This window comes from Cydia splendana, chromosome 19 (genome assembly GCF_910591565.1).
Source record: "Cydia splendana chromosome 19, ilCydSple1.2, whole genome shotgun sequence".
NCBI lineage: Eukaryota > Metazoa > Arthropoda > Insecta > Lepidoptera > Tortricidae > Cydia > Cydia splendana.
In genome coordinates, this window is record NC_085978.1 from 15,665,760 (window position 1) to 15,685,570 (window position 19,811).

The window sequence follows — 19,811 nt, forward strand, 5'->3', positions numbered from 1 at the left end:
TATTAGGTAAGTATTTCAATAATATTATTGACACAATAAAGCAAGTTTCCTACTTCCAAACGGTACCTTTTGCACCTATTCAAATATCAGCCCAAAAGGTGGTTATTACAAAAACTGACATCTGTGATCATATTTTTTTTTGGGTAGGTAGGTACCTAGCCTATACATTTTAACACAGCAATTTACGAACAGACAAACTGCCGTATTCGAACTTCAAGATATTCACAAGAGACGACACGTACTAGATCCATTCTAGATACGTTATAGTTTAGATATCAACTAGTTCTCTTTTGCAGCGCAATTCGGGCAACAAATGTCACTTTTACGTTAGATAGAGTAAGATATCTATTAGATGTGAATTGGATCTCTAAGTCATATCCTGTGGAAATCGTTCAACAGTATCTCCAGAATCGCACAAATGTCAAATTTGACAGGTTAGATCTTAAACATATCGTTATCGTATCTTGGTGAATGATGTCTAAAAGATGTCTAATATCCGAATCGGGCCCAAAGATACCATATACATTTCTAGGTACATACTTCGTAAAATCCGCATCTTTCAACCACCATATTTTAATTCAGTTACACTTAAAACCTTAAAAGCCTTAAATCTCAACCTAACGTAAACTTTTCCATTGTGAGATTTTTCAATACCCCCCACTAACGGCAAGTTATTCCCACCTTGTTTTAAATAAAATCAAAGCCCGTACTTTATGCGCCGTAAAGCCGTGGAAATATATGTAGGTACAGACTGGTCCATAAACATGTATACACTTTAGAACCTTATTACTGAGGAATAGAGTATAGAATTGTATAGCTTCATGCCGATGGTGAGTAAAGTTACCAAGTTTAGGTGTGCATAGTTGTGCCGTTTACTTCCTTCTCGGTGGTTTGATTTTATAATAGTATTGAAGTCCAGAGAGTTTTTCCGTTCTCCATCAATTCTCATACACTCAAAGTTTAACTGGAAGAGATCCCTTAAAGGGATAAGTTCGCCTTTGTACTGACTATCTTGTACCATATTTGTGTTTATGTATTTTGTACAATAAAGAGCTTATATATACCTAAATACATAGGTACATACTTTATCCACATGATAATAACTTTTTTTTAAGCTTTTGGAAATTTCAGCTTGCAAATGTCTACATGTCACAATATCATGTCATGTTTCAGCTTGTAAATGTGTACATGTGTGTGTGTGTAGTTTACAGTCAAATAAAACCAATTTAGTTGACAATTTGTCAGAACTCCGAAATTATCAAACCATTGCATTGACAATACACACATAAATAACCAAAAACTATTCATTACTACTTAAAAATGTCATTTTCCGAAATTGCGAGGAACAGCAAAGGTAAAAGCCTGACCAGGAATATATGATCACGCGCCATGTTGCGGAATTTCACTGAAACTAATTTTTTCATACTATACTGAACTGTAAGTACCTACATGAAAATAACAGCGCCCTCTTGACAATGATCATATATTACTGGTCAGGCTTTACCTGTTATTACGGTAAGTACTTCCTTGAGATGTGTCAAACTACTTATCAGACTTTCTATTCATTATTAAGAAACAAAACTTTGTGCATATTTCATTATTTACTAAAACTACTACAACACTACAACATAAAAACGTGAAACACAACACGGCCCTCGAATTATTAACTCGAGATCTTCTTTATGTATCCAATCTCAAATATCAGGTTCCGGGACGTATATAAAAACGTACATTGTATAGAGAAAATTGCACCAATACACTGCACCTGGGCAACCCCCCCTCCCCCTTCACCCCCTAGGTGGTCCGGGCTACGTGCTAAGCGATTTCAAGGATATATTTATTAAGCGCTGAATAGAATTCTAGTAAGTTCGTTTTCAAGAGTTATGTTTATGTTTTATATTATTTTGTGTGTTTTGTTCAGTGTTTTATGTAGGTAGTACTTTGGTTATTTTGTAGAATTTATTTAAATAATTGCTCGGATTACGTACGTAATATTATTATCTGAAATCCTGATGAACTTACCATCAAGTGAGATTATCGGCTTTCCAATTATAAATAAAAAGAACTGCTCACAAGTCGGTAACCTGTATACCTATGCATTAGTAAGTACATACTATCTAAATAGATGTAAAATATAATGTTGGTTTCTTATTTTCTTAATTTAGATAACATCGAACTTAAAATGTATAAATCCATTTTCGCCAAAAGTTCAAAAATGTATTCACAAAACTGAACTTTCGAAAACTGATTCTAAATCTAGAAAATTGAAGTTACGGCCAGAACTCGGCAGGAATATTAAAATACCCAGTGCCTTAGGAAATATGAGTCCAATAGAGTATTCGTCTGTATAATCTTTAACTACGGCCATCCTTTGCCAGGAGACGGTTAAAAATGGCGGGTGTTACGAGGAGCGAGAGCGTTCTAGAAAATATTCGAACGGATTCTAGTTATTTATCTCAAAGAGACGCTTGTACAGGTCTTTGGTAGTGTATATATTTTAGGATGGATGAAACTGTCCTAGCAGATGCATGATGTAGATTTGGCCAAACATTTACCAGATGGTTACCACTGTTACCAGTTACCAGCATGATACTTGGATGGGACATCAAAATTCGCTACGAATTCCATATTCGGTAGGTAAATGTGCATCTACCGCAGATAACTTTTGTGGAGCAACTGTGGAGCAACAATGTGCAACAGTAAGTAACTAGGTATGTTACTAAATGTTGCCGAGTTGCACAGTGTTGCTTCACAAAAGTTAACTGCGGTGTGGTTGCACCTTATGGATTTTTTGGTGATTATGATTATTACCTACCTACGACTCATACGAGTACCTTTAATAATTTGGATTGGACATTCCTAGTTGTATAATGTTTTCACGGTACTTACCTATTTAATTTAGAATTCATGACACCACAGAATAATTCGAGAAGGTCGAGAAGGGGACATAGCTCATAGAATAAGTCGAGAAGGTAAGTACGAATAGCTATTTTATTACCTATGGCTATCTTTTGGAAACATACCAGCCTCCAGTTGGATTGCTCTAAAACGACAGCCTGCTGTGACCTACCCCACTTTTTGACCACGTATACACTTTCAAAATCCTACAGTACCCTGTTCAATAAACCAACAGCAATATGTAAATAAGCAACTCCAAACTCGTTATCGGCACCAAAAACACCCGACACCTCACAAAGGTAAGGAAAATCTGCTAAATAACCTCCTTTGATAGCGAAAGAGTTGCCCAGAATACGTTGCATTTTAACAAGTTTAAAATACTTTATGCATAGACATTACTTCGGGTTTCTACGGTATCCCGATGTAGCCAGCCAATAGTAGCAGGCTATTTGAATATAGAACGGCAGAGAAAATTTATAACGGGCGCGCGGAGCTTAAATGTTCCGTTTCGTTCGAAATTTTTGAGTTGAATTCTCGTTTCGAATTGTGAAATTCGGAATTTTGAACAGCTGCGGTTTTAGAGATTCGTTCGGTAGTTGGGGGGTATGGTAATGTGTGTGGGAAGGATCTATTTAGGAGGTAGTTTCTGCGTTTGTCAGTTCCGATCTTTCTAGAGCGGCGGGTAATGTTGGTAGTTTAATAGTGTTTCGGAGTTTTTCGTTACGTTACTAGCCTTTTAAGGTTTTATTTTATTGCATTTGGTTAGTAAATTGATTTAAACCTCTGGTCTGTGCTTGATTAGGACGCCTGATTGGATTTTTAGTGATCGTTTTGCAATTTTTTTCGAGGCTATATTTTTCTGCTCGGTACAGCACAACAAAGGTTTGAACCCACAATTTTTGACCAACATGTTTTAGGATACATAAGACGACTTTTATGAAAAATCCTTTGAGTGTTTTCAATATGTAAAAACAATTTACCTACAACAGACTTCTATATCTAAGCAAGGTGTTCTGGTAAAAAGTTAAGTTACCTGCCCAATATATATCAGCAGCTTAAATAGGCCAAGTTATACATAGGTACGCTATAGGTAAATAGGAAGTCTTTAATCCAAAACTCCTACTTTTCAAAGATCAGCCAACGACTTTAATTTTAATGCGGAACTGAAGAGAACTTCGATGCACAGGTATAAATACCATCATATTAATCATATATCTCAATCCTTCATATTCCAATTTCAATTAAAGTTAAAACTTGCACGTAAACGTGATGAAAATTCAAATTACTATTCGTATTTAGAGACAAACATTGTTGGGAGCAGATCGTAAGGCATTTTTCCGAACACACACGGGTGGCCCCCACCTCCCGTGCGATCTGGGCACCCGATACACAGAGTACGAAACGAAATACTCACGTGTTTTCTCAATAAAGCTACAATAATAATGTTCAATTGTTCGGTAACAAAATAAGTTTATAAACTGCATATAGATGTCATATACCTACTTACTAAATAGGTATAAAGTGGCAAAATCGGTGGTCGGGGCCGTAATCGGCCCCGATAATAATAATAACATTATCAAGTACGAGGTTTCAAATATTAACGATACCTATTAGCAATCATGCTATTTAAGCCACTTAAGCGGAGTTCACTGTCTGTAAGGCTTGGGTACGGTGACAGCTGTCATCTTCATAAAATGTATAACCATAAAACGCAAAATCGTTGACATTTTATATAGGTAAGTAGCTTACTTGATATGAAATTTACATACTCAACTCGAGTCTTATAAGGACCGTGCGCGTTGGAGGGTGTGCCATCTTGTGGCCTGCATCGGAAACATAAACATGTACCTACATTGCTAAAGAAAGTGCTGTCATCTACCGTTCTCGTACGTTTCTTGAGATTCGTGGGTTCTACCATCTTGTGGGCTACATCGGAAGCATTAAGTTTACTTCACAATTACGCCTCGGGTCTAATAGTTATCCCTATAGTTCATGCACGCTCCCTAGTCGCATCTGCAACATGGTATTCAATAAAACATGCGGAATCCTAAAATACTACTAACTAGGTGACTAAGTAGGTAGGTACTTACAAAATGACTTTGAAATATGTAAATACTTTAATCGATATAATTTACATATTTGTAATAATTTGAATATTAAGTCGAATGCAAAATCTGTCACTCGCACGCCATGGTTCCAGTATATCGTTACACGAAAGCTATTTATTTATACTTGACCTTATGTTTTATGATCACTTTTATTACGATATAATTATTTCATATGTGAAAACGTATAATTTTTTTTTTTGCTTCAGACTTCTTTAATTAGATATATGTTTTTAAGATTATTTATAAAAAAAATGTCTTCATTAAATTAATATTTAAATTCAGTTATAGTTTTAATTAATTAATGAGTTCGGCATTTTTTTTTTCAGTGAAGAAATCCACACACCATACATATTTGCCAACAGATCGCCACGACTACAGAGTTTTTCTAGATTTATTTGATTCATTTTATGTTTTAAACGTATCCTACACATATAATTTTCAGTCAACGACATTTCGAAATCCAAATATAATGGTTAAGATACGTGGTCTCTGTACCACCCCCTACTCTATCCCCACTCTTTGCTTCTTCGTCTCGCCGATAGCCGGCGATGTGTGCGCTTCTGAACGCTGAAAGACGCCAGTGACGCTCAGCCTTACTGAAAATGTATGCCCACCCTCCCCCACCCCCCACACACACCCACACACCAGAGAAAAAACCCCACGAGTACTCTATCTCTGTGTGCGTGCCGTGAAAGATTACTCCTATATATTGAACCCAAGTGTGAGTTTTAAGTTAGTGTGCGGTGTTTTGTATTGGTGTCTGTGTGCGTTATTGACATTTTTCTACATGAATTTTATGTGGTTGATTTATATTTGCGGTTGTGTGTGTATTATTTGCGGTGGCTTCGATGCTGGAATACTGAATCGTTATAATTAATTCGTATTAGATGTTTTGGTTTCTAGGTCTCTGGAGGCTTTCACGATATTGGCTTTTCTATCAATAGTATCAATACATATGTATTATAAAACTAATTCCCCCGCCGCGTCTGTCTGTACTCTGTATAAGTACGTCTGTATGTTCGCGATAAACTCAAAAACTTCTGAACGGATTTGAGATTCTTGAGGAAAGTTTAAGTATTCTTCTTTGACGTCACACTCTTGTCGGAGTGGTCGTGGTCGTCATATCAGGGCCGGTGGCCAGCTTCACAATCCGTCGCCATTATTCCCGTACTGTAGACCTTCTTGTATATTCATGGAGTATTCTATTGAGTGCATTTTTGACTAGGTCTGACTAACGCATTGGTGACCTACCGCGTCTTGTGCCTTCGACTTTTCCTTGCACTACAGGTCGTTCCACATGTGTATCGTCTTGACGTGTAATAATGTCGAAAGAAAGTGTGAATACGACACTGGACGATGGAGGAAAGACGCTGTTTAATACCTTACATAACCACATAGATACTTACTTACCTATAATGCACGGTAGGTACGTAGTATTAATACGACTATATATATAAAATACGAGCTTTTTTGGCCGTCCGTGTCATTAGCATAATTCGAAGCACACGTGGAGGTGACTTTAATTTATACCGAGATTTAAGCTGAAAGAATCTCTAATATGCCGCCATTTTGTTCGGGCGCTGCTTTTTTAAATGTCGATGGGGAGCTGAGTCAGAGAAGTGTTTTAGTGCCTAGTGCTTGTATAATCGAAACTAATTAATAAATAAATAAATATTATAAGGAAAATCTTACACGGATCAACCTATAATATTTCTCAAACACGAATAGTAGGATGATATTGAATTGAAATGACAGGCGTCATCCTACCCTTAGAGTTAGAAAAATATTATAGTCCCACAGTAAGCTCAATAAGGCTTGTAATACCTACCAGACGATGATATATAATATATGGGTATATATAATTATATATGTACAGTCACCTGCAATAATATGTTGCACAACGAAGGCAAAAGTATCTGACAGGATCTTATTCTTATCATAAGAGCGTGTCACATATTTTTGCGGCCGACGAAGAGTAACATATTATTGCAGGAAAAACATCCATTACTTAGGAACAAACACTTGTGATAAGCACACAAATAGATGCCCTTGTCAGGAGTCGAACCCCATCTCCTGCTTCGTAAGCAGGGTCACTGACTAAGAGGTTGTCAAATTGTTTAGATCGTCATATCTCAATAGCAATACATCCTAAATACACACACACACACACGTACCTACTTACATACAGGCCAATATTCGATAGCATATGATCGCTCAATCCCGACTCACATTATTAGGTCAGCGATATGGGTCGCCCCCCCTCGACGGCATTGAGACGATAAGGGGGGAGGTTGATCGTTTACGTACCTATCATATACAACGGTAGGTTGGTTAACATACGCCTTTTTATGGAGATCCAGGTTCGAATCCCGGGCTATTCTTTGAATGTTATGTATACTTAATTTCTAACTTCGCAAACTCAGTGTAACCTCTTACTAATCAGCTGAACTTAAGCCAAGATAGGTACTTTTTCGTGCTTCTATATAAATATATGTTTAATAAAAATGGAAACTATAGGTTTAGATTAAGAGAAGAAACTGTAACAATATTTTTTGTATGACCGTTTGTTTCATATTTAAATAAATAAAAAGAATGTATGCTTTTGTGTAAAATCTGAGTTAGGTAATTCTTTTTTTGCTACCCAAAGCTTGTCTGACAGAAATTGCTTTTCAGTATTAAGATGATGATGTGCATGTGTGACGCACTGGTAGTTATTAATTAGCAATACGTTTTTTGATTTTGAAACTGGCCTTCGTTCTGTTCCATTGAAATGGCGATCTTTAGAGTCCTGTACAGGGACCGTGCGCGTTGGAGGGTCTGCCATCTCGTGGCCTGAATCGGAAACATATGTGCACATGTACATTGCCAAAGCAAGTGCTACCATCTACCGTTCTCGTCGGTACGTTTCCTTGTGCATAGAAGGTACTGCCATCTTGTGGGCTACATCGGAAGCATAAACGATACATTTACGCCTCGCACCAAAAATCTGACGGCTCCTATGCTGCCCCCTATAGTTCATGCACGGGGCCTATAAAACATAATTATCTACACATTAATGAGTTTAGTGGCACTTCCCAAAAACAGTAGAGTAAAGAGCCTAGTGCGCAAAACGTTCAAGCTGATAAACAAGACCAAGTGCGGATAGTTCGAAAAACTCGCGCGGCTAGATGTTGATGTCAACTTGAGCCAGTCTTCTCTGAGACCACGGGGACAACGCCGTCCTCGAAACGTCGGAGGTAAATCTTAAAACTTAAGTACGCGATTAAGTCCCGTTGTGTAGTTTGATAGTAGAGTAAGGATTTTAAATCTCAAAATAAGAAAAATACTGACCTAAAGGATCGCACCCTATCGTTAGCTCTAACAATGTTCCTTAAAGAATCACACCTATGCTCATATCTGTATAGAACCTTAGACGCCATTCCAATGTGCCGTCCGGGTGAGTTGATCGCCCAGACAAACCCGTCAGCCGTCCCGACATGTGGGACGCCTCGGCCGGGCACGGCCCGGTCTAACGTGATCCTTTATTGGATGGTTTTACGATAACCAAATTTATATATTGATGGCGGAATGACCTGGACAGCTTCCTGAACAACTGGCCGGGGGAAGCACCAAATCGGGAGTCGTGGAAATCAAGGGCAGAGGCCATTGCCCAGCAGTGGGACACTCAGATAGGCTAGGAAAAAAATAGTAGTTTGTGTTACAAGGGATCAAAATGATATATTTCCGTCAAAGGCGTACATTGAATCCTGAGCGTAATGAGGGATTCAAGTGTTAACGCCCAAGACGAAATAATTTTGATACCCTGTGACACATACTGCTTATCACAATAAAAAATAAAAAAATCTTAGTGTTGACACAGTTAGTATGTTTCAGAATATTATTTAAGCTAAAAAAAGAATGCAAAAAATAACTAAAACAGTGTCCTAGAACAGAAGAGTGCCACTTTGATCCCCCCTAGCAGGGAGGAAAAGTGCCACTTTGATCCCTCCTAGCGGGGAAGAAAAAGCCCTTTTCCGAATAGGTGATGTGAAAAATATATTCGCAGTGGACCCTCTGACTCGCGGAGCAGTGGTAACACGGGGTTGTGTGCCGTCGCAAGTGGTGACAGCTCCTACTGCATCTCAAGTGCCCTTCGTGCAGCGAGACATTTTTATGTATGTATCGCCTTTGGAATACATGTAATAAAGCATCTGTTCAGCATGTTTAGATATATTGTCAAAAGTCTGCAACATTTCGTACACCTATTATGCCTACCTGTAGGTACTTTTAATTGCCATAGATTGTATCTTACGCTTCATTTTTTTATTATTTTTTTAACACTTGTACCTAACTACTGGTTCAAGTTCCATATCAAATAAAGCCAATTAAGAAACCACACAATCAAAATGTTTATATCGTCTGAAAATTGTTAGTATGTACCTACATTGGTACATACCTACTTAGCTACGTAAATTTAGTTATAGGCGTTATAGCTGGTAGATTTATCCAACGTATATGTATAAGCTGAAAATCAAATAGAGAAGAAGCACTCAAAATACCGTTATTTTTATATAATAAAAACTAATATTAGACAAGGACATAACTACAGACAAAAACATTATTTGCCATGCATTGACATCAGCATCACAGACATTGTAGTGCAATTACAATTTCAAGTAAAACAAAACACCCAAACACCCGATACCTCGAACACGCCGTCACCCAGTATAAAATAACTAATCTTTCAGCACACCTAGACCTAGACAGAAGCTAGTCTAACAAAACCGGCGTTCAAAGCTGCGAGCCCTCCGAGGAACAAGTGCATCTCAAAGAAATGCAGATTTTACACGTCGCTACTCGAGTGTGAGGAGCGACAGCAGAACAGGGCTTTGTTTTGGAGTTCTTTAGGGTTCCGCGCATTTTTTATTGAGAAAAATTAAAACTTTAATAAAACGCCTCGAAAAGGTACTTGAAATCGATCTAGATCCAAATTCTGATATTGTAGGAAACTAAAGTTTTCTCTCAGACAGTATCAATAAGAGTTCCGCTTTAGTTTTTGTTACATACTTATATAAGCATAAATTTACTCTATAGGTACCTATGTACTTACAATTTTCCTAACCAAATATACCCAAATTAAGTATATTTTTCCTAATAACCAAATATACCCAAAGTATATTGACGCATTGAAATCCGAGTCCGAGATGGTGGTTAATAGGGATGCTAATGGTATTACTGCAATATTCTGCCGCCAGAGTGCAGCACTAAGCTAGCTAGTAAACCATAGAGTAACGTATACATACTGTGCCTTAAACTGTTTTTGACAAGTTATCACCGACAGCAAAATATATGACATTGATGCATCAAAGTGGTTTGTTAACAAGCGTCTACCGGGAAGCGCGAAAATCGAAATTTAGTTATCTGCCTTTTTATTGCTCGCATATGCAAGAGTGATAGAGAGGTTAGATAACGAAATTTCGATTTTCTTGTTTCGCGGTAGACCCCCAGATTGGAATAGTGGTAGTGGCGCCCCCTACGCAGAATTTTGCGTAATATTCCCTATTCCCTCACATCCATATTTATTTGGAATGCGAAAATAACTCTGTCTGTCCGTCTGCTACCAAGCAAACTACAGCTACTGCTGTACCGCTGAAGCGATTTAGATGAAATTTGATATGGGGATAGTTCTTAAACTATGGGAGCCTTAGCTCAGGGAAGGACATAGGGTAATTTTTATCAATCATCACCATCATTCCACGCAGACGAATCGCAAGCAGAAGCTAGTATCCAATATAGTAGGGATAGTTCCTATACTCTGTATCTTAAGGTATTTAAATAAAAGTAAACAAAATCTACCCTCAAATAGCTCCTAAAGCCAGTTGAAGGTAGATGAAAACATTACATGATCAAATAATGTAGGTTAAAGTCAGATCGTTCAGTGACAGATCCAAGCGATTTTGTATTTGGTTGGTTAACCAATAAATATTATAACTACCCGAAAGTGTAAAAATTGTTTGTTTACTTTTATTTAAATACATAAAGATATAAACATAACATAATATGTTATTCAAGTACATTTAATTGTGAGCTATCCATATTTTGCAGACGCTACGCAGCAAACATGACACTCATTACGCGAGAAGGAAGGATTCCTCTAAAATATGTCAAACGCTGAGACGAGACTCGCCGATTCTCTTTAACACCCTTTTGTTAAATTATTTAAATGCACTTATAAATTGGAGGAACGTGTCGTGCATTCGTGTTCCTAAAAGGTTATTTACTTATCATATTATAATGTACTATTTATTTTTATTAAATACTTATAATAACTGTGGTATATTTTAAGAAAAAGGAAGCAAAACACGTGCGGACATGGCAAGCCCAGACGGAGATGGCGGGACTACCGTTCTTCGTCAATTCTCATCTACTCAAAGGTTAACTGGAAGAAATCCCTTAAAGGGATAAGTTCGCCTTTGTACTGCCTATCCTGTGCCCATAAATTTGTGTTTTGTACAATAAAGAGTTTATACATACGTATAACTATAGTTGTATGTATAACTTAGACACCTTGATCAGTGACTGGCCGGAAAAAGCACAACCACAGGAGTTATGGAGGTCTTGGGGAGAGGCCTTTGCCCAGCAGTGGGACACTAAAACGGGCTATTAAAAAAAAACCGTGGTAAGTAGTAACCCGTAGAAGGTTGACAGTCCTCAATTGTGCGTTTCTCTAGCTGAGCCCCCTGCTTATTGGCGCGAAGTATATTGTCTAGTTTGCTTCAAATGCAGGCCACAAGATGGCAGAACCTACACGACGCACAAGAAAACGCACGACAGCTGAAGAGGGCAGCACCTGCTTAGTCGTGAATAGTCAACGTAATAAACTAACTTCATTATTTACCGTCATTCCTTCATGCCAATTACAAAGTAATGTCATTATTCGTGATAGTGTTTGGCCCGTATAAAGTTTAAAATATCCGATTCAGGTCACAAGATGGTAGACCCTCCAACGCGTAGGGCTCCTATACCATTATCAGATCCAGACTTTATCGCAATGGGAGCCACTGAGAATGTATACCCTTTAAAAATGTTGGGATTGATTAAAACAGTGAACTCCTAGTTAATATTATGATAAGGTAGACGTAATGGTGCTCGACGCGGTCCCAGTACATGTCATCTTGAAACTTAAGTCATTGTCAATACAGGTGACAGCAAGGTGTCATCTATTGGGCATTAGCATGTCGAGCACTAGTACGTTTACTTTACAATGTTGGCTTAAAACCGAGAAACGGTCGGTAATACCCACAATATTGTAAATCCCATAACCTTAAAACTTTACTAGAACAATATTGTAACCTCAAAACAATAAATTGGCAATAACAATGATCGTAATCTATTAAACAATTATCGGTTTCAGTATCGGGGGGAGAACTTGGAACGTTCGTGTAATGTGAAACGATTAAAATGAAAGTTTTTCAGAAGGGTGTGCTGTATTGCTGCCCTGAAACTGTAGAGAGTGGTAATAACCCCCCTTTCAGGCAAATATTCCTCGTAGAAGACTATTTGCAAGTTACTTTACTACCCAGGTAAGTTACCTTATATTTCAAAATTTTCGGAACTCAGAAATTCATATGGCGAGCGAGACAAATTGCACGTAGTGCGCTGCGAAATTTCATGGAGAAATTATGAATGAATTCATTGACAAAGTCGCCATGATTTTTTGCGGCTGATGGTAAGGTTCACGAAATACAAAGTTAGCCGATTTCTCGAACAAGTTTGAAAAAGATCGGCTCACTTTATATTTTGTCAACTTTACAATAAATTGCCGCTGGGGCAGAAGATTTCTGAGGGGCGAAGATACAAAAATTAAATAAGATTTAATTTGGACGTAAGTCTATGCCTTAGTCTGCCACAAGAACATGTTACAAACCTTGTAGAGTATTGGCGAAGAGCGCACATAGCCAGCACAGGCTACGACAAAAAAAATAGAAGAGGAACATTTTCCATCGAGCATAATTATTAAGAACTCTAAATGGTTTTCGAAATAGTAAATTGTTTGCGTAGTCGGTAGTTTTCACACCTCAGGAGACACTGGAGACGTGAAGGGCTGCTTGTCCACCAAAAACTAAAATCAGATGTTCTTATAATGATCTTCCGTTCCAACAATCGTCTCTTGTTTTCTATCGAATAAGTATCGGCTCGATTCGGAAAATCAATTAGATTTCTACTAGACTTCCAACAAGTTACGATACGGATAATTTAAAGATATTTGTAAGATAGATATGTCAAATTTGACGTTTCCGCGATTCTGGAGGTCCTCTTGAACGATTTCGACAAGTTATGACTTAGATATCCAAGTCACATCTAGTCGATATCTAATGTAGATCTAGTTGATCTCTAAATCGTCTCAAGATCTTGTGATTATCTCGAAATCCAAATAGGCTTGTATGTCTTAAAATCATGTCACACCAAAATTGCAACTAGTCACACCTAACCACTCTCTTCATGTACACAATTAGACGATCGGCGCATCGGTGGACCGTCAGCCATTAGGAGTTTAATTGAAAATAGCGTAAAGGCTGTAAATTGTTGGAGTGCAGTCCGTACAGATGTACAGCTGTACAGTACAGTACACTAATGTACAGTCCTTTGTATTTTGGACAGCGCTTCTACGGTGAAATGGAGACGACTTTGGATTCGTCTCGTTTAAAATCACATCTGAGTGTCGCTTACGAACGCTGTTTTTTGAAAATTTGAAAAGTATTGAAACTACGGATTGAAAGTCACACGCTCTTACCGCTAGGCAACCAGCGCTCACAAGAGATCAAGTGAAGGAAAAACTCAACGTCGTATCATATCAGGCTGTCAAGGAGAATGGTAGAGGACCAACATACATGGAAAAATAAACAGTCCTTTGTTAATCAATCAATCAATCAATCAATCAAAGCATTTATTTTCAGGCAACTAAGGCCCATAGATACATACCTTACAAACTAACATATATATATACAATAATAAAAATCTTAAATACTAACAAATCATTTTCGTGACGCAGTTTTCTGTATATCACACCTTTCGGCCAGAAGTCGGTGCTCTTAATGCGTGCGTTAATCTGCTTTCGTGTAAAATATGTTTATAGTAGTACCGATTATGAAAACACATGGTCATGAATTATTAATAAAACACTAGTATGGTGGTCACGACCCTCAGCTGTGAGGATGACGACGAAGAAGAAGATTATTAACAATTTAACAAACATACAACTTACTCAATACCTTTATCTATTTCGCATCACAACCATAACCCCCCCCCCCCCCCCCCAACCCCCCTCGTTCCACCACAGTGTAAATAACACTCGCATGATCGATAGCCGGCCATGTCGTACGTTAAAAGAAATTATGTATATTACATTCCCAACTGACTTTCTTATCGCCATCGAATGTATCGGCTGGCGGTGACGGGGCAGTCTTGGTACTTGGACAGTATGGAGTAAATTGCGAGTCGATTGGGTACATTTTTGTCCCGGTGACGTTTGAAAATACTACCAAAGTAATAAAGTTTGTAGGAGTACCCTCGATTTACGTTATTTTAGGGTATGATTTTTGGAAAGCTTTTGGTTTATTGCCTGGATGTTTAAAAAATGCGGAACACATGACTCCACCTGTAAATTATCTACCGTAGTAGGGAAATTTAAAAACATGGTACTTGGTACTTGGACAGAGGTTAGTTGGTTGGTTGTGAGGTAGGTTTCTTTGTCTTAGTGGTTAAGAAAATAAGCGTTGTTACCTAAAGGTACAGGGGTTTTGGTTACCTTTTCAGAAGATGTTGATCAGTCTAACAATTTACTTTCCTATATATTTTTTCTATTTCTAATGTACCGTAAAACCACCCAACTTTAGTCCATTAAGGCTTTCACTATGGTCCAAAATTAACTCTAATGTCTTCGTTCAAGTATGACTATTATTTACATTTCGTAGTTCTATGGAAAAATATGTTTATAAGTAAATGGAAGAAAATAACTCGGACAAAACAAAAAAATACATCAATTGATATTTGTGTCGCTTAACTTCAAACTCGGATAAATGCGTTCGACCCTCTTAGGAAATATTATTATTATTATTATTTGTATGTCTGTTCCATATCTCGGGACCATGGGGTCCCGGACCTTTGGGAGGCGTACGTGGGGCCGAAGCCAACAGCGCAGAGGCCCTTTAAGACACTTTAATCTAAAAGCAAGGGATACACGTGGCGGATACCATCCCCGAACGCACAATGTGATACATCCGGAGATGGTCCCCGCCAGGTGCAAAGACTATTGCAGTGCAGCACTTTTGTGCTGCGATGGAAACTAAGGTCATAGGCTATTTGATTTGAATGTTGGATGGACTGGATATAGTGCTATGGGAGGAGACTAGCGGACACCTGCCGTGACAATCAGTCTCAAAATTGTATAAGACAGGTGGTGACTCGCCAACTCATTGAGTGGGCCCCGCAATGGCCGCACGCACAGTGCGACAACAGGGCAACACTTTAGAGTGGCTGTGAGGTTGTCGAGAGGTGAGTCTGCGGTAGCCAGATCCCGGTAATCCGTTCAGCAGGCCGCCGGCGTTATGACATTTTACACTTCCAACCTGGAGCATAGGTCCCGCTCTTGCGACTCCACTCTGGCCGGCCAATCAAGGCAAGCACAGAGGCGAGGGCCAGATGAAAGTGCCCTCTGGAATAAGGGTCCGCGGTGTCGCCACTCACCGTCAGCTCGCCACAAGCTTTATTATTATATAATTATAGGCGAGCAGCTATTTAGCTGATGAGCCTATGTCACACAGTGTCCAATACTATATAGTTCAAAGTTTGTAAAGTCATATCACATCACTAAGTAACATCGTCTATCTTATTGTTTAAAAGCCACTTGTCCAATCTGTTTTTAAACACATTGACCGAAGGAGCAGTCACAACACTATCCGGTAAACGGTTCCAAGCCACCACGACACGGTTGGACAAGGAATGATATGCAGCTTTAGTAGTAGTGGGAGTGCGAACAATTCTTAGGCTGTGACCTCGGGTCTCGCGGCTGATAGTTCTCATATTGATTAATTCGTGAATGTCAGGGAGGTTGTAACAGTGGGTAACAATCTTAAAACACTCGATGAGGTCTCCTCTCGCTCTCCTGGCTTTGAGTAGTAAATATCTACCCTATTTAACCTTTTCTTAATACCAAAATCGCAAAATCTGACAGTTGGATTAATCCGAGTTTGAAGTTAAGAAACTCATTAATACTTAATTACAGATTGAACTTGTGGACCATATGTTGTAGTAGGTATTGGGGTATAACTCGGTAGTTTCTTGGTAATTCCTTTTTTTATAAAAAAAAACCGTGCACTAACAAATGAAATGGAACAAGATAACACAATTATGTTACCCGAGAATTTTTCCATAAATATGATGAAGAATAAAGGATGCTGAGGCGTCCGACGTGTCATTTTCTATGACGGCTGATCGGTGATCACGTGGTGCTTTCCATAGAAAACGAAGCGCCGGTAGCGCCAGCCCGGCCCCGGCCCGAACGTGACTCATCCTTAACTCAAAACTGCCAAGTTGGTTGTTAATTTAATTAATAGTCACACTTTATTATTTACACTATGAAAATTGAAAATTTCAATTTGAAATACCTAAGAACAGATATAAAAAATAATGAAATAAATGCATTTGTATTTGTAAATATCCCTATCCCACAAAATTATCTATTATTCACCCAAAAATTACCTTCTTTTACCGAGTAGGGTAATGGGGTAATAGGAAGTGACTTAATTTTACCCCACAATTACCCTAACAGCCAACTATCAACCACACTTGACCGCCCTACATGACACATTGGTATCGCATGCGACTAACAATCTAATTACACCCCCCGGGAATCGAACCTTGATCCCTGCGATAGCGATTGCCGATTGACCCTCACCTGAGTACTAGAAAAAAGGACTTAAAAATATGGGTGTTTTATGTGAAATAGGACTTTTTGGGTTAAAAAGTTTTGACTAGTGTGGGTGCTATAGTTTTGTTTGGGGGCTTAAATGTAATAGTGTAAGTCAAATGCTGGTTACTGTGACTAATTTGATAAATATATCAATTATATATTTATACGAAATGCGATAGGTACTGTAATATTACTACTGTTGAAACATTCCACGAGAATGTCGCTTACCAAATTATAACTCGTATCGGGGCGATTTTTGAATTTCGATCGCTCGATTTCGTCACTCGAAAATCGGTGGAAAACACCGAAATGCTAATTTTTGAAATACAAGCGATAGAAATTGGGAATCGAGTGGTATTGACCAGTCGTTTTGAATTCTACTAGTAGAAATACGGTTCAAAAATCGGCCTTCTGCTCCGATTCTTATTTTATTGACGTTTTTTTTCATCAGATTTCGATAGGGGGGGTGAATAGTTTCCTATTATTTACAATATAAGCGCCATTTTACTGTAGGTATATCCTAAAAAATCTTCTTCCGAATTACGAAAACTTATGGAATTTTCGTAACCCAATAGAAAATTACACACTTTTTTGTCCGAAACTGGGATTTCGTGTTTATATTCCTCCCAAAATGAGGAACTCCTCAAATTTTATGAAAATCTGAGGAATACAAATTGTATGATAAAAATCGGCCCTTCTGTACCTACTGAGCTCCCTGCCGAGGTTTTCCCGTGGTACCTGGGTCAAAATTATTTTCGTTGTCTTGTTTCTGTCAGGGATGTTACGGAGCTCCGGTTCCGTTTCCGTTAAGGCGGAACTTCCGTTTGGTATTACACATCCGTTTCTGTTCCGGTTCCGTTATGTTTGAAACGGAAGTTATAACGGATGTCAATGCTTCGCGCGGCGGCGGCGTACATCAAAAACAAACAGGTTCATACCAGTCATTCGCTCATCGCCCCGCTTGCCACGTGCTACGCTAATTTGTTGTTTGTTTGTATACCTACTTGGTTTTATTCGTGTTATTAAAATTAAAATCGTATGTGTTCTGTTGTGTACTGACTGTGTGTAGTGTGTGTGGTGAATGTTAGTGTGTAAAAAAACGCACAATGAAGCCGAAATCAAGATCGATTTGGAACTATTTTGATGAAGTAAGTGGGGACACGGTTAAGTGTAAACTTTGTCTGAAGGTTCATTCTAGAAAGGAAAAAACGACTACATCGTTATAAAGTCAGGCTCCGATTCTGGTTCCGGTTCCGTTTTCGGTTCCGTTTCCGTTTTCGGTTCCGTTTCGTTTTCGGTTCCGTTAAACTAAATTGAAAACATCTGTTTCCGTTTTCGGTTCCGATAAAACCACATCCGTTACATCCCTGGTTTCTGTCGTCTGCCGTCTTCTATCAAATAAATAAAAAAAGTCAAGTGCTATCGCATGTCTTTCTAGCTGTAGATTATATTTTACATGACAATTAAAAATTACTTTTCATCCCATACAAAAAGCTTCACCCCGTAACATTTTGTGGGACAAAAACAAGACAACGAAAAGAATTTTGACCCACCTCAATCATCAATCGGATCATCATCAATTCATCATCATATATTTGACTCTTGTCGGTGGAGCAATTTCCATGTTTGGCGGTCCTCTGCCTACCCACCGCATAGGGTTCTTAAAAAAGGAGTATATACAGAATTCTTCAGGGTCGACAACGCGCGTTACCCCAGGTATCCTCAAGCTAAGGTAACATCTTAAAATCTTGTTTGCTATAGCGACATTAAAAATAACGTCAGGTAAAAAACAAAGAACCATTCCAATGCACTACATAAACGTAACAACCAGATGTTAAGTTAACATATAACATATATACCCAATCTATCGACTTACAATGGATATTTCGGTGCAAGCTGCTTCTCATTACAACCACACCAATCCAAAAGGTCATATCTACCATCAACTTCCTTAGTTAAATCAACCTTTTGTAATCTTTATTACTCAATGACACGCCATCACACGATTCAAAAACGTCGTAAGTACCTTTCACGTGTTCTGTAATATTAACCTTTTAGTATTGGTGAATGATAAGATCTTCGATTCGTACGCGCCGGTGGCTCCCCCTATGGCTCTATCAATTAAGTGAGACATAATTTATTTCACTTAGATTACGTTTAATGAATATTCTTGCTGTCAATACCGAGGGTGTTGGGGTACCTATTACCTAGAGAAGTTTGGTTATGAGCACAGTTTATGTGTAACAAAGACGAAAACTCAATGGGCTTGCATTGTATTAAACGTATTTCGGTTTCTATCATTAGATTAGCTCGATGGGATAGTAAATATACTAATAGATCTGTGCAAGTTGCGGAAAGTTCCAGAAATGTTGGATAATTTCTCGGAAGTTTAGTAGGTAAACCAAGAAAACGAAAAATTTCGATCGCCATACAAAAATAATATGACTAGTTTCCGAAAATGTCTAATGTGGAAATTTTGCAATTTCGGGAACTCTCCGATGGCACATCAGTAGATAGTATTATTATGTGTTCTCCGATACATTAGTATGCAAATTTCAGCCTAATCAGATATCGGGAACTGGTTCAAAACATAATTATTTAAAAACAAAACGGAACTATCGCGTCCATTTACTTTTCGTATTATTCTGACGTAACATATTTTGCTTCCATAATTTGACCTACGCAAGAATAAGTATATGGTTGTAATTGTAACACAACACGGTCAGTCATCTAAACTCTTGTGCAGCCTACATTTTTTCCTGGAAATTTCATTTGAAGATTGTTAAAAGTACTTTTATGAGTGATTCTACACCTATCAAACAATAGCCTAAAATGGTCTACACATAATTTAACGA